Genomic DNA, 16,884 nt, shown 5'->3' with positions numbered 1-16,884 from the left:
GCCCAGAGTGCGTCGAGGAAACCAGGTGGGAGAGAGGCCCATAGAGGGAGAGGATGATTAGAGGTTGACAATGGGTGAGTAAGGATGGGGCCTATGACTGCTAGTCAGGAGGATGGGAAATTAGCATGGGTGAAGGTTGGAATCAGTGAGATTTTAGGTCAGGAGACCAAAACCTCGGCAAAACAACTAGTTTTCAGGATGAAGGAGGAAAAGGAGATGAAGGGGTTGAGGTTGGAGGTGCACTGCTTCACCGTGGCTGCAGTGTGTACCATCTACAAAATGCACTGCAGGCACTTGCCCAGGCTCCTCCAACAGCACCTCCCAAACCTGTGACCACTGCCACAAGAAGGAAAAAAAGGCAGTAGGCACAGGGGAACACCACCACCTGCAGATTCCCTGCCAAGTCACGCACCGTCCTGATTTGGGAATATGTTGCCATTCCTTCACCTCCGTCCTGAAAATAGCTGAAGGACTGCTGCAGTTTAAAAAGATGACTCCCCATCACCTTGCAAGGGTAATTAGGGATTAGTGGTAAATTATTGCCTTGCCATTGCATGCTTCCTGATTGTAAATGAATAAAACAAAAGGTTCAGGGATGAGCAGGCAGCTCTGCTGGTGAATTCCTAGTAAGATAAGGTGGACTCTTGACCTCACAATCTACCTCGTAATCACCTTGCACCTTATTGTCTACCTGCACTGCACTTTCTCTGTAGCTGTGACACTTTCTTCTGTGTTGTTTTACCTTGTACTACCTCAATGCACTGTGTAATGAATTAATCTGTATGAACGGTATGCAAGACAAGTTTTTCACTGTATCTCGGTACAAGTGACAGTAATAATAATAATAAACCAATAAACGTTGCCCGGCACACTGGTTCATGTCATGTCATTCATTGAGGGCCAACCAGTGGGAGGAGACAGAATGAGAGAACACAAGAGTTTCAATGGCGTCAGAAGCAGAGGTGTGGGTGTTACAGAGCAAATTGGTGACTGCAGAAACGTTGCGGTGAAGGGAGGCTCCAGGGCCAGAGAGTCAGATTTTAAAAGTGCAGATTAAATGAATTGACAGTGAGTTTTTCCCCATGGAAGACACTGAAGGGAGTGGGATTGGGACGGGGAAACAGGTGTGACTGGAGAGTGATACAAGGAAGTGATTGGAGATGGTCTTACCCAGGGTTAAGATGCTTGGAGCAATAAGGTCATGTGATTGAACCAATGCGGTCATGTGATATGGCAAGGTGAAGAGGGTGACTAAGTGTTAAGTGGGGAGTTTCTCCGAAGGGAAAGGTTAAGGGGAATAGGAAAGCAGTGAGTTCAGAGGACAGAAGGCATGATGAAAGGAAATCATGAAGTACAAGAAATCCCCCCAGTGCAGAGGCTGGGAAAGGCAAGCAGTATGGATACCTCATTGGGAAAGTGCTTGCGAAGGCAGTGAAGGTTGAGGATTTTAGATGAGGCAAGAGTGAAATGTGCCTATTTCCCTCGAGGCCATGATACCCATGCTAGCCTTCCATGGTAAACTACTGGATTGCAAAGAACTTGTTCATAAGCCAATGGACCTTTTGCAGGATAGGCAGAAATGGTTGGATGCAGCTGAACTAGCTGCAGAGTTGGAGCAGATGATTTGTCTCTGATGAAGATTGACAAGATTAGCCTCCAGTGGGCATGTTGGTTGGAAAAGCTTGGTAGCAGATTAGAACAGGATAGTTGGGCTTGATGCTTTAATGATATCGATGCTTCGTCTCAATAGGTTCTTCAGAAAAAGCCCAGGAAAGGTACAGAAGGAAAGTATATGTTCATCTAAAAATGTCAAGCCTCTGACGTCAACAGGAATGTCAGAAGATTGAGGAGAAATGAAGAGACGGGTAGGGATCTGGAGAAGAGAAGTGTACTCAAGAAGAAAGGCAATAAAGGGAGCATTGTGATGAGAGAGAGTGGTCTAGGAGGCATAAGGATATGAAAATTAAAACGGGGAGGATAAGTCTGGAAGTAGAAGAGATGAGCTCAGGACTGAAGTGATACAAACAAATCACAAGAATGGACACAGGCATATGGCACAACAGTGCAGCTTTAGCAATTGCTGCCTCGCAGCTCCAGAGATCCTGAACTTGGGTGCTGGCTGTGCAAAATTTACATGTTCTCCCTGTGACCGCATGGTGCTCAAAAGTGCTGGAAGGTAATTAGTAATTTGTTTATTATCGTCACATGTACCGAGATACAGTGAAAAGCTTTTGTTTACATGCCATCCAGTCAGATCATTCCGTATGTGGCTAATGTAAGTTGTCCCTTAGTGTAGGGAGATAGCAGAATGTACCAAAGATGAGTTGACAGGCACATGAGAGCGAATAAGTTGGAGGGCTAGGGAATCAGGAGAGTAGGAATAGGACTGAAGGGAGTCGGCAGGCATAGATGGGCTGAATGCCACATACTGTTTTGCAATAAGGAAGCTATCTTGTTACATGAGTCTGCTTGAACTGGTTATGTGAATGCGACTAGGGTACATATTTTCCAACAGTAAACACAGAATAGAAGAGCGACAAGGGAGGGTGCCAAGTTAAAGTCAGATGTCCCATGCTGGCATCAAGTTGATGGCTGTGGAGCAGAATTGGTGTGGAACTTTGAGAGACTGTGTTAAAGTTCAGATATGGGTAATAAAAAAAGATTCCGGAAAAACTGATGACGATAAGCAGTATCTCTGGAGTTTGCATTTCACGTCAATGTCCTTTCATCACGACTGGGAAAGTCTGGAAAACAGGCATGTTTTTAAGTTGCAGAGAAGGAATTGGAATGGAGGGAATAAACAGAATATCTGTGATAGGGTGAAGACCAAGGGAAACTAAATGGCACAGGTTGGTGTCGACGGAGAGTGGATGATATAGGCTTGTTTAGGGCAGCTTTGTTTCCCTGGCTGGCAGAAAGGGAAGTTATAAAAGGGCAGATATTGCATTTCCCACTGTTGCATAGGAATTTGATGTGAGAAGGGGTTTGTGGAACAGTGGAGATGGAAAAATGAATCAGGAAATTGTAGCAAGAATAAACACTCCTTACTGGTGAAGCTGTGACTTGTTTGCACTTCTTCCAATTTTAGTAAAGTATTCTGTGCTCAAGATGTGGTCTCTTCTACATTGGAGAAACCAGACACAGGTTGACTGACCTCAGTATGGGGCACCTCTAGATTAGCTTAGTTTATTGTTTTATACTCCAGGAATGAAATTCCTTGTTCACATGAAGCTCACAGAGTAAACAGTGTACATGGTAATAATAAATACAACAATAAATACAATGAAGAGTGCAAAACAGCAGAATGGCGCAAAGATTTCAGTGCAATCTAAAGCAGTGCAAAAAGAAATGCTGAAGTGACAATAACAGAATAACTGAGAGAAGTAGAGTTAAGAGTCTGAGAATGTGGCAGTACCACTGGGAAGGGGATGTGAAAGAGGTGATTTGTTCACAAGTCTACTGGCAGTGGGGAAGAAGTTGTTCTTAAGTCTGGTCAACCAGGTTTTTAAGGCCCTGTATCTTCTCCCAGAAGAGAAAAGGGAAAGGCCGTGGTGGACGGCATCCTTGCCAATACTGTTTGCCTTCCTGAAGCAACACACCATGAAGGTGGACTGGATAGAAGTGATGAGCCTGTGATGGACTAGGCTGTGTTTACCACTCTCTGTAGGTTCCATTGGTCAAGAGCAGAGCATTTGCCGTACCAGGCTGAGGTGCAACCCATCAGGGTACTTTCTATAGCGCATCTGTAGAAGTTCGAGAGAATCCTCACGGACATCCCGAATCTTCTCAGATGCCTAGGAAGGTAAATACGCTGATGCACATCAGTGTGCAGGGACCAGGTCAGGTTGCTGGTGATGGGGATGCCAAGGAAGCTGTTGACCATCTCTAAAGCAACTCTGTTGGTGAGAACAGGGTTGTGTTCACCCCTCCACTTCCTTAGGTCAACAACCAACTCTTTCGTCTTGCTGACGTTAAGGGCTAGATTGTTTTTCTGACACTGTGACTCAAGGTTCGCAATCTCTTTCCTGTACACTGTCTCATCATTGTTGTTGATCTGGCCGATAACAATGGATCGAGTTACAGCTGTATCTCACCACACAGTCATGGGTATACAGGGAGTAGAGCAGGGGACTGAGCACACATCTGGTGGAGATGGGGTAGAGATTTACACTGCAAGAGGTGCACCTGAGTTTCCAGTGGTCCATCACTTTAATTATTCATTCCATTCCCACTTTGATTTTTGTTTTAGATCAAACAAACTGTTTTTCCAACAATCTAAGCTCAATAAGCAATATCTCATCTTTTGTCAAGGCACTTTGCAGTCCTCAGGGTTTAACATTGAAGCCAAGACATACAGAAGACCAGTTTTTCCAGTTTGTAACAGAATGAGCCAGTTTCAGTATAGGAACAGGGAATACTGGAAGTGCTGGGGTGAAGGGAGGAGACATCACACAGCATTATTAGAGAAGGGGGTGTTTTGGGTGATGGCCTCTTATGGTGGGAGCATCATTGGTCTTAGTTCTGCTTCTCTCGCTGCCTAGTATTCCAGCAATTTCTATTTCCAGTTAAGATTTCCGGTACCTGCGGTTGGTTTACTTTTCAATCACTGGTCAATCCTGATGTTTTTTTTCTCTGTCGACAGTTGTGCCTGACCTGCTGGGCTTTCCCAGCAATTTCCCCATATGTCAGATTTCCAACATTGCGCAGTATCACACAATTCCAGCTTGTTTCTCTTTGTTTTCTTTTGGTTCTTCTATCATACCTCCTCTAGGCACATAACTACCATTAACCAGCCTTCACTGCTGTCTCTCAGTCGAAACCAGTCAGCGTCGTTCATTTTCTCCTGGTTTCCACTCGTGCAAACATTCTGTTTGTTATCTCCTCACCTCCCTCTTACCAACAACTTCTCTGCTCACTTTTTAAATTTTCCCAGTCCCGATGAAAACTCATTAACTTGAAATGCTAACTCTGTTTCTCTGTCCACAAATATTACCAGACCTGCTGAGTATTTCAAACAATTTCTGTTTTTATTTCAGACTTACAGCTTCTGCAGTTTCATTCTGAAGGTAAAACAGAAGCCATCTGAATGGTACAGTATTGAAGAACCTACTGATTTCCATGGGATTTAGGATACACTGTGAGTGCAGAGTCAGTAGCAAAATTAAAGGTCACCTTAAAATCCGGGAATAGTAGAGGAAATCTCGTCAAGAACCAAACTGCAGCTGGATCTGGAGTACTTGCAGACCATGAGGGTGAGTCATGGACGGCGCAAGGTTGGGAGATGGTTGGAAGCTGATTAACACAATGTTTAAATTTAAGCAATGGAGACCTAGCAGTTGAGTTTTGGTGTTGTTCAGTGCAGAAACATTGTCTTGACGTCCAGAAAAACCCAGGGATTTGGGAGTAGAGACAAGCAATAAGCAGCTATCATCAGGGTTGGCCAGAGGTGGCTTATATTAACTGTTAACTTGTAGTTAGGAGTAAAATGTACCTACTGCCAGAGGCAGGGAAAATTAAACAGATAGAAACGAGGAAGGTGAGGAAGAAAAGACAGGTGACAGCAGCAGATGGTCAAGTATGGGTGTGCCTAATAAGCAGCTCCCTAAGGAGCTGTCTGCCACCCAGGTGATGCTTCCTGTTCATCATTCTGTTGAGTGCATTACGAAACATTTACCCTACCAGTGCAGGCATTGGTTGAGGAGTGCCCAAGGTGGCACAGAGACACATCATTATTCATACTCATTGCTTGTCTGCCCATTTATAGAACAGTACACAATAGACAGGCCATTCGGCCCACGATGTTATGCCAAAATGTTTATACACGAGGAAAAGGTAGCTTACTATTGCATTCTGACTTTGTGTCTGTTTTAGGCTGAAAATGAAGCCCTTTCTAATCTTTACTTCTCATGGTTGTGAAATCTTCTGCCCCCTCCAAAGTCCCCCTATATGTTGTACTCTCAAAATTAGAGTAATTCCATCTGAGCTTTTTGTCTGAATTTTTCCAGTCAAGTTTCTGCCCTTGCCACAATATCAAAACTGCCCACTCAAAGTTATAAATTATACCCACAATGACTGTGACGATAGTAACCAATTCCTCCTTGTCCTTCTCGATCAATCTGCAGTCTATGTTACAGTTGACTACACCATCCTTCCAACGTCTTGCTTCCGTCATCCAGCTGCTGAAACTACACCTGCCTGAACCATTCTTATTTCTTCTGTTGTAGCTTGCAATGTCTTCTTTCCCTGCGCACGCATCTTTACTTCTGGTGTCTTCTATCTTTGGTCCTGTCACAAAATGGCTGGCTCAGATTTCCAAGGCAATATTTGCAGGAAGAGCTCTCTCTCCAAGAGATAAGAATCAAGATAGTTCCCCTTGGCATTTAATGACACTACTATATTGAACCTCCTATCATTGACACCCTGGGGCTGTCACTGGGGAAAGGTGGGCGAGCCACATAAGAACTGTGACAACAAGTGTAGGCCTTAGGCTAAGTATAATGTAGTGACTCACTGATTACTTCTCCAAAGTTACTCCAACATATAGAAAACATATAAGAAATGTGAGACAATAACAAAAAATCAAAATCAAGGCACTTGACTGAAATGGTACCCCATCCTTCACTTGAAATATTCACTACCTCAATTATTGGCACTCCCATCGCTGCAATGTATAGTAACTAAAGAAGTCCTGCAATAACCCATGAAATACCTCCCAAAGCCTTTCACTTAGAAAGACAAAGGCAAAGGCAGCAGGCACATGGGAGTGACATAACTTGTTAGTACCTGACGAAGTCACAGATCATCCTGACTCAGAGTGATATTGGCTTTACTTGATGGTTCCCTACATCAAAATCTTGAATGTCCAAACCTAACAACATTCTGGGAAAATCTTAGTCACTAAGGACTGCATGATCAGGAAGGTAGCTCATGAATAGCTTCTTGTGGGCAACCAAGTTGTCAAGGCAAATAAAAATAATTGAATGCCAAAACAAAACCTTGGCAACAAATCCAAATAGCTGATGCATGAGGATTAGTACACATGCTCTCAGGGTAGGTGGAGGATTGCTTGAAACAGTTTCACATGGATGGTGAATTGTAATTGTGCCAAGAACATAATACACTGAGATTTAAATTTAGATCTTCAATGCAAACATTTCATTTCCATGGTAAGATTGGAAAGTAACCTATATTTTTACAGGATTAAAAATCAAAATTGTTTTTGAAGTTCAGCCCATTCTACACTTTTAACTAGCTTGGGAATTGGTGATAGGGTGGATGTGAGGGGGAGATGGATGATATACAATATGTAGATGTCAGATACTCTTTAAAAATCAGTTCAGTGACAATAATTGGAAGTTATTGCTCAAGAGTTTGTCTGAAGCATTAAAATTCACTCCAGTCATACCGTAGGGAAATCAGCAGTTATGGATAAACTGCATGCTCAAAATATGCACATGTTACTACAGAGTCGCATTCAAGACTTTACCATTTGCTTTATTGAGACGATATCAGCTGACTGTAACCAAATAAACATTAGAAAATAGGAACAGGAGTAGGTCACTCAGATTGCTAAGTTTTCCCCGCCATTCAATATAATCACTGCTGATCTGCCCCAAGCCTTTTCTCCTCTTCTGTCCCAGTTCCCCTTAGCCCTCAATTTCCTGATCTTTCAAAAATGTATCTACTTCCCCTTTAAGTATCCCCACAGCCCTCCAGGATTGCGAATTCCAGAGATTCACCATCCTCTGTGAGAAGTTTTAGACTGACTGCCCCTTTCTCTTGTAACAATGTCCCCTTATTTAAGATTCTCCCACTAATGGAAACATCTCAACATCTACCTGTCATGCCCTCTCAGGATCTTACATCTTCTAATAAAGTCACGCTCATTTTTCAAAAGTCTATAGAATATAGATCTAATTTCTTTAGCCACTTATCATAAAATTATATGACATGGAAAAGGCCCTGGGTCCCAAGATGCCTATGCTGGGTTTTCGATAACCCATCCAATTAGTCCACTCCTCTGTAGTTTCCCCTGCCTTTTAGGGAGTTAATTCCAGAGTATTTTAGAAAGTTTCCTCCTGCTGCCTCTGTTCTTTTGCCAGTTAGCTTTAATTTGTATCCTTTCAATACCAGTCCTTCTATAACTGGAAATAGTATCGCCAAATCAAATCCAGTCTTAAAGTTGAACACTTCTATCAAATCCTTAAATAGTTCTGCCACAAACAGAATAAATCCAATACCTCCTGTACCTCCAATAAAGCTGAAATCCCTAATGGAAATAGTTTTTCTCCACCTATACATTTTTAATCAAATCAACGTTAACCATCAAATTTCCATAGAGTAGGACTCTAGGACAAAGTCATCCTTTGAATTCAATATCTGTGATCATACAAAGATCTGAAAGTCAGATTAATAAGTGATTCGAAGCAAGATCAAATGCAATATGTCAAGTACCTAAGTATAAAACTCTCCTAAAGTCCTCTTGGATACATGTCCCATCAACTGTGGTAATGAATGATCCTAACCAGAGATTCTGATGAACTCAATTTTTAAATAGTTGGTCACAACTAGATTCCAGAACCTCTAAGCTGGTTAGTATAAATTTTTTTTGCTATTCCTACTTCTTATCACTTCTTATCAGTGATTCTTGCTAGAAAGTAGGAAGGGCATATATTGAGTGAAGACAGGATTGGGCTTGGCTTCATAGGCCTCTATAATTAAATAATTGCAATATTATGCAGCTTCCTATTTTAAAAAGGTATCATTTTGGCAAGGTATCCAAGGGATTGAAGCTAATTGTACACTAGAAGGCATGTCAACAATTTAATAGGAACATAGGACATCTGGGTCCTTGAAACTGTTCTATATTTGAATTAAATCATGGCTGCCCTGTGAATTAAAAAGACTGCTTAGTTGGGATGATGTGCAATTTATAGGAATGAAGATGTGTAAATTTTGTTTATGACAATTACAAGGCTTGTTAATTGTCTAATGAATATTTCAATCTTTATTTGACCAATGAGAATGCATTATAAAATTCTACTATTTAAATATTGATCAGAGAGCAGGTAATCATGTCTCTATCTATGCAATGGTACACTCTTCTCTTTCCTGCTTATTGATAGGTGACATGGAATTTGAGAATCAAGAGGTCCACCTTTCTACACTAATGTACCATCCCCATTGAAATGGATCATAGCATTCCCCAGAAGGAGAAAGAGAAAGAAAAATCAAGTGTGCTATTAACTGAATTTCTGCAGCATTTTGGTTGGGTCCTTTCTCAGGGTAACTCAGCTCAGTGTTGAGATGCTGCTGACCTGAAACAAGTGCCAGTTTAAGTGGTCATTGATAAACAGATGCACCTGTGCTGCCAAGTGTGGGTGAAGAGTTCCATCAGGAGCATTCAAGTTGCCTTTGAAGCAACATAGCAAATCTTGGAAAAAGGTTGTGTACTAACCCTAACAAAGACAAGGAAAATAAGGAGCAGGTCAGGCAATCCTGTGGCCTCAGCTTGCAGCTACATCCTAGTATTGAAGCTGCTCACAAGAGTAGGTAAATTTTCAAATAATTATACTACCTTGCACTATCTTTTTCTCTCTCTCAATCTTCCACAAATGTCATTGTTTATTTTGATGCTTATTTTTGCACATATGTAAATTATGTACAATTTGTGTTAATTTAAGTTTATTTTAACTTATGTTTGTCATGCTTGTAATGAACTGTGCTGCTGCTGCAGAAAGTTAATTCTCATGGCATTTATACCCTGTGTATGTACGCCTATGACAACAATAAACTTGAACTTGATCATGTGGAGAGAAAGATAAAGCAATGAGCATGACAAGGCTATACAGATATTTTAACTTTTAATCTTTGGTTCATTTTGGGTGCACTTCATAGAAGGAGGGGCAAAATCACACTTAAATACTGCATGATTAAATGGAAAAGTATGACCCCACCCTGTAATTATGTTGCAAGCTCCGGTTGGAATATTTCTGGGGGCCTCATTACGTGGACCCGTAACTTCCACAGTCTCATACATGTGGTGCTCTGACTTCATGAAGCTAACTGAAAGGCAAATGGGATTGGCTGATTTGTGAAGATCAATCAACCAGTCTTTCCCTCCTATATCTGATTATCTTTATAACTAAACGGTAGATGTGTTTGAAGAACATTTTTAACAAACAAAAATTTTGCTGCCCTGGTGATATTTCTCCTGCATTACTTGCAGCAGTATTGTAATAATTAATCTAAAATTCCTGCAGATTCTTGTGTAACCCTGTAAGAAAATATTCTTTAGAGTAATTATTTGAACATGTACCTTAATATATAATTAAATCTTCTGTTGGTTTTATGTTTCAAGACTCAATGAATGGATATTAATTAATGATATTAAATATCAAATAGATATGTCCCTTTGGCATTTGTTGTTATTCCTAATTTTCAAAGGCATTATTGCAAATAAAACCATCTTGTGCATGAGGCAAATTTCCAGTGCAATTCTCTTCCATCAGGAAATTAGACTGGGCACTCCTGGGTGCGATTCATCTTAGGGTGGCTGATGTTCTTGCATGTGGTGGTGTCATCAATAAACACAACATTGATCTCTACCTTCCTGACAGAAACTGGAGGAACAATGTGAAATGGATGGCTTTTGCTTTTAACTTCCAGTGAAGCAAGAAGAAATTCCTGCAGTGAGCCAAACTGGAGATGTGAATTAAGGGGTCCCCACTGGCACATCAGTGAGTTGCTCTCTGCATTTGTCTGCTGCGTTTTCAGTGCTGTGCATACTTTGTTGCTAAGTTTCACAGTGTTTATTGCAGAACCATGTATGGCAGATATCTGTTCCAATCTCTCTTCGAATAACAAGTCCATGCCTTGAGATGGAATGGGATCACTAACTGCATGGGAGTCCTATCACAGGGGGTGGTTGGTGATAGAGGATTGGTGCTGATGAAGCCAAACTGTATGGGTAATCAGAAGACTTGAGGCCAAGCGTGGCTGGGGTGGGGAGCAGTGGTCTGGCTGGAGATTGGGACTCTGAAGGGTCAGGCCATTGGGCTATCAGATGATTGGTGACGAGCAGATGATGGAATATGAGTGGGTGGGGCTGGAGGGAGGATTGTTGAAAGATAAAAGGTAAGGATAAGACTCAATGGGGCCCCAACTTGGTGCTCTATTATGAGAGCATATGTGTCTTGAAACAGACCAATAATGATCATTCCAGGGACACCATCATATGATTTTTTTTTTCTCTATGCTTCAAAAGGGAGTGTTGCATGGGGAATAACACTCCTTGATGGGACTCTGACTTTGAAACATGTCAAACATACAAGTGCAACCCACATAGGGAACAATGGTCAAATTTCTGGACTGACACAAAGTTATCACATTTCAAAGTGCATTTTCAATAACATAATGCTGAAATAAAGCACCACACAATTTAATTTCCAGTCTCAAGTTCTTTCTCAAAGTTTTGTGACGTTATGACAAAAGCAGAATCAGCAATGCACAGCACATTAAAGAAAGATGTGATTGCATTGGTCAGGGTGCAGAGATTTACAGAGGGATTTGCTCTGAGGGAATGATTGGATAAGTTAGGGTTGTTTTCTTTGGAACTGAAGAACTTGAGGAGAGATTTATTGAGCTATATAAAATTATGAAGGGCCTGGATGGATTAGGAAGGACCTATTTCCTGTAGCAGAAAGGTCAAAAGCAATGGGGTATTGATTTAAGATGATTAGGATTAGAGGAGGGATGAGGAAATATTTTTCCACCCAATGAGTGGAGGAGGTCTGGAATTCACCACCTGAAAGGATGATGGAGGCAGAAAACTTCATCACATTTAAACAGGATTTGGATGTGTGCTTGAAGAACTGTAGCAAAAAAATCTACTGGAGGAACTCAGTTGGTCGCGCAGCAGCTGTGGAGGCAAAGGGATGGTCAACGTTTTGGTTTGTGACCCGGCATCAGGGAAGATACGGGAGTGTACAGGGAAGATAGCCAGTATAAAGGGGTGAGAGGGAGGGGGTGACACAGGGGCTGGTAGGTGACAGGTGAAACCAAATGAGGTGGGGAGTGGAGAGGGGGAGTTAAGAGACTGAGGTTGGTGGGTGACAGGTCGAAACAGGCAAGGGAAAAAAAAACTAAAAACAATGGGAAGATGGAGTCAGGTGGCGCAGGGGGTGGAGAGGGTAGGCTAGGGGAGAAGAACCCAAGGTGGATGGGAGTGTTGGTTATGGTCAGATGGAAATGAGAAAAGGTGAACAAAGGGAGCGAGACCGGTAGAATAGGAAAACAAGGAACCCTGTGTTCCTTCCTGCAATCTCTTGTATCTCCACCTGAAGAAGTGTGACCTGCAAGCCTATCAACCTAGTGCTGGAAGGTGGAATTAGGCTGGGTAGCTCTTTTTCAACTGGCGTGGACACGATGGGCTGAATGGCCTACTATGTAAGAATTTTTCTATGATTACATGAAAACTTTTGGGTAAAAGTTTGCCTGAAAGGGAGTGGCTCCTACAGACAGACTTATAGTTTTCTTAGATCCTGAACAATAACTCACTCATCAGTAATATCCATAGTAGATGTTAGAAACACAAAGCAGCTCAACTCAGGGAGAGCAGGAGTGTATCCTGCGTAAAAAGATCTGCAGCAATGTCGGACCATGAATATACACTTACTGTTGACTAGTCTCTGATCTCTTACCAGACTTTGAAGGTAGATTTTTTCCCCCATTTCCATCTGATCATAACCAACTCTCCTATCAATGCAAATGCCAAAGATGAAAGGTTTTGTCAGATAAAATCAGCACAATGTTTATGATCCAGGCTGCAAATATGCAAGGAAAGTTTATGCTTTCTCATTGAAAAGAAAAGGCCTAGAATACACACACTCAATATTTTATTACCTGTGTTCAAAAGGAATTGAACTGACTGTGCCAAATGACTTCCATCATTTTCTGTGCATGCTACATGCTCCAAAACAAAGCATTTTATCAGCAAAACCAAGCACTAGTTGTACCAGTTTACCATTTCCTTGAGTGAGTAAAATGTCTCAGTGTGCATCACAGGAGTGTTATTGAACAAGACACATTGTCTTTTAGCCTCTCCCAAAACTTGTGGCAACCTTAAAACATGGAGAGCCAGCCCCAATCACAAGAAAAAAAAATCAGCCCCAGGTCCTGGTAGCATGCAGGTTGACTTCTGTGACAAAGTGGGCTAACAGGTCAACCACAGGAGTGGTTATCATTAGTGAATCTAAGACATTTGCGTCAGATCTGAATTTCTACCAAACTGATGGAAAATGTTTTTACCTTATCCAATTATATTTCTTGGAGCTTTCCTCACAACAGGCAGTTGTAGTCTTCACTTAAATTTTTTCAGACTAATGGTATTCTGACAATGCAGTACTTTCTCAATTTTGCACTGAAGTATTTGTGTGCTCAGCTTGCAGAAAGCAACTTGAACACAAAGCTTACTCACATGGAAGTATTATACTGATGGAGCTAAGCTAAAGCTACCTCACACCTAAGTAAAGGGAAATTAATGTTGACTATGAACAACTTCTTTGGTGAACCCTTTGTAAGGTGCTTAAGGCTGTTCAATGGCCTTTTACTTTGGACTACAAACCCTTATGTAGTAATAGGTTTCTCAGCCTAATTCTCCCAAGACAGGCCAGAATCTTTCTTGCCAAATCGAAGTGGAAGAAATTTCATGAAAGAAAGAGCATTTAGCAGATCGAACCTTTTCAGTCTGCAGCCTGTGTGTTGATTGTTTTCCTTTTATTCAACCTGTTGAATCCTTTCTTTTAGGGGAGCCGACATCCTCCCTAAACTCATCTGAAAACTGTTAAATGGTGTTAAGTACAGTGGAATGCTCAATCTGCCTCAACACCATGATTCAGCACCTTTATTAACTGGTTTATTGACTCTAACATGTTTCAGCAATGTTTTCTCTGATCTATTATCTTTCTGATTAGATCTCTCTGAAGTTGTCTCTTTTGTCTCTCTGTCTCTCTGAGACAAAGATCTCTCTAAGGTTTCCTTGTCCATAACCTAACTTGCATCTTTTTCTAGTGCTGATGCTTTCTCCTTCAAATCTTTTCATAAAAAGTCCATTGGCTCTTCCATCCTTACAAACTATTACCCAATCTCCAATATTCCTTTCTTGGCCAAAATCTTGAAGATGCTGCAGTCTTCAAATTGTTATCTATTGTTCTCAAAAGCTCCATGTTTGAATCTATTCATTGACATTTTGACCCTTACCACACTACTGAAATGACTCTGATCAAAGTCACCAATCTCATCTCATATAACAGTAACAAAGGTCATTTCTCCCCCTTGTCCTTTACTCATATACTTGGCTCTCAGTTAAAAGCAACTTTTTCTAAACTTTCTCATCTTTACCTCTATGGCCTTGCTTTTTCCCCTATATCCATAACCTCTTCCATCCTTACAACCCTATGAGGTATTTATGTTCCTCCAACTCTAACTTCATGTGCTCCCTTACTGTCATCACTGTGACAAGACCGTAAACCTTGTAACTTCCTTCTTAAATCTCTTTCTTCCATTAAGGCAACCCTTGACGCCTGCCTCTTTGATCAGGTTTTTGGTTAATTATCCTAACATTTCAATAGGTGGGTTTGTGTCAAATTTTCGTTATTAATGCTCTTCTGAATTGTTTTGGAACATTTTGTTACATTAAAAGCACTATATAATTACAAGTTATCATTGTGATTGTACTCAGTATGCATCTCCAACAAGGCACCATTCCAATATGTACTTCCCCACACACATTAATGATATCTATTTCGCTCTGTAATGGTGCTACAACTCATTAAATGTCTAATAATACACTGCTGTCGGCGAGGGTTTGTTTTTCCCAATTCCAGTGTACTCACACAGTATTAGAGTGGCTCATGCACATCTTCCTTCAGAGTTTCTTCCTTTGGGAATGAGAGTGGGTCAGGCCACAGCACACAGAGATCATAAGACCATCAGCAACAACAGAGCTAATTTCCTAAATGGGCAATGTTAGATTTGTCATCGGTCAGGCTTTTACATTGAGTTACATTTATTTCTATGGATTTCATTCAAAAGGTAACCATCAGAAACATTAACTCAGCTTCTTACTCCACAGATGCTGCCTGACCTGCTGAGCAGTACCTGCATTTTCAGTTTTGATTTGCAAGTAGGGATAAATGTATAACAAAAATAAAAACAACTGCAGATGGTGGACTCTACCTGAACCAGCTAGTTTCTCTCTTTCCCAGCTCTGATGAAGGATCCTGGACCTGAAACATTAACTGTTTCTCTTTCCACAGATGCTGCCTGACCTGCTGAGTTTTTCCCCAGCATTTTCTAGTTTAATTTCAGGGGTGTATAACAAGTGGTTACTCCAACATTGGGCATTCTCTATTATCAAACAAGATTAAAATGTGCTGCCAGGGGTGGTAGTGGAGGCAAATACAAGAGAGAAGTCTAAGAGTCTCTTAGATAGGCACATGAATATGCAGAGAATGGAGGGATATGGACATTGTATAGGGAGAAGGGATTAGGTTAGTTAGGCATTTAATTGTTTAATTAGTTCGGCACAACATCGTGGGCCGAAGGGCCTGTTCTTGTCCTGCACTGTTCCACGTTCTAATAAAAATCTCCTCCAACATATCTCCAACTGACTTCTTAATTATTAAAATTGTTATGCCTAGAAATTACATTTCACTCTAACTTGTTGGGTTAATTGAGGGCTGCATTCACTCAGTGGGAAGATACCCCAAAAATTGCAAAATTGAAGATCTTCAACTTTAAAAAAAAAGTCAGTAGGGTTGTTTTCACCCAAACTGCTTCACTAAACACAGCTGATGGTGTTCCCAATAGCAACTGTCTGCAGCAATACCACCTGTTGTGTGTTTGCCATTATGGTCCATGGAAAGTGGTTCAGAGCACTAATGGACAAGTTTCCAGAGCAGCTGTAGAAATGGTTGCCACGGAGATGAAGAAAACACAGCAGAAAGAGATACACTTGTCTTTAGCATTGCCACCCCACCCTCTTCACAGACATCACAAGGTATGGGCTCATTATTCAGGCAGCGACCGCCGCACATCTATGCTGAACATGATATCTAAAGTCTGCAAGAAGCACTGTGAGACACAGCAGAATGCAACAAGTGAGTAAATTCAGGCAGGCGTATGCAGGCAGCAACACATCAGTGTCACACTTGGGACACTTCAATTCACTTCTCCTCTGCAACTTGCTGCTGGCTTTGCTCCTTGTTTTTCTGGGAGTTGAAAATAAACATCCTAGGTTGGATGCTATTGCTCTAATTTCAGTTAGCAAGGCAGAGATAAGCACACATTGAAAAAGTTATCACATCCACAAATAGTCCTTTATAAACGTGGGCTGAGCTGGGGTGAACCAAACTCAGATGTGCTCAGTCCAATTTGCCAAAGTGCAGAACTTCCACTGGAAATGAGTTCAGTTAGGTAAAACATGCACAAAATGGCTTTTATATGCAACAAGATTAAATAATGGGTAGTCTATGCACTCTAATTTCTAAGCATTGGACTTGTGTATTGTCCAGTTGCTTTACAAATGTTATAATTTCTTGATTTTTAACATTGCTTCAGTAGTAATTGCTTCATTAGCTTTATCTTTTTGCTCTTTTAAATTTTCTTTACTTTTTCCTGATGTTTTTGTTTATCCATTTTCTACACTAAGCCATGTATGTAGAAATCAGAGATGAGATTTATTTGACTGCCTGATTCGATATCATAGTGCAACCTACTATCTGTCAGCAGCCCAGCATCTCCATAGTTACAGCCAAACTATTTGTATCATTTTCTATTTTAACCCCTAGAGTAAAATACTTCTCATAGTCACTATTAGACATA

Source organism: Pristis pectinata, chromosome 8 (genome assembly GCF_009764475.1).
Source record: "Pristis pectinata isolate sPriPec2 chromosome 8, sPriPec2.1.pri, whole genome shotgun sequence".
NCBI classification, from domain to species: Eukaryota; Metazoa; Chordata; class Chondrichthyes; order Rhinopristiformes; family Pristidae; genus Pristis; species Pristis pectinata.
Note: the sequence above shows the minus strand (reverse complement) of the source record.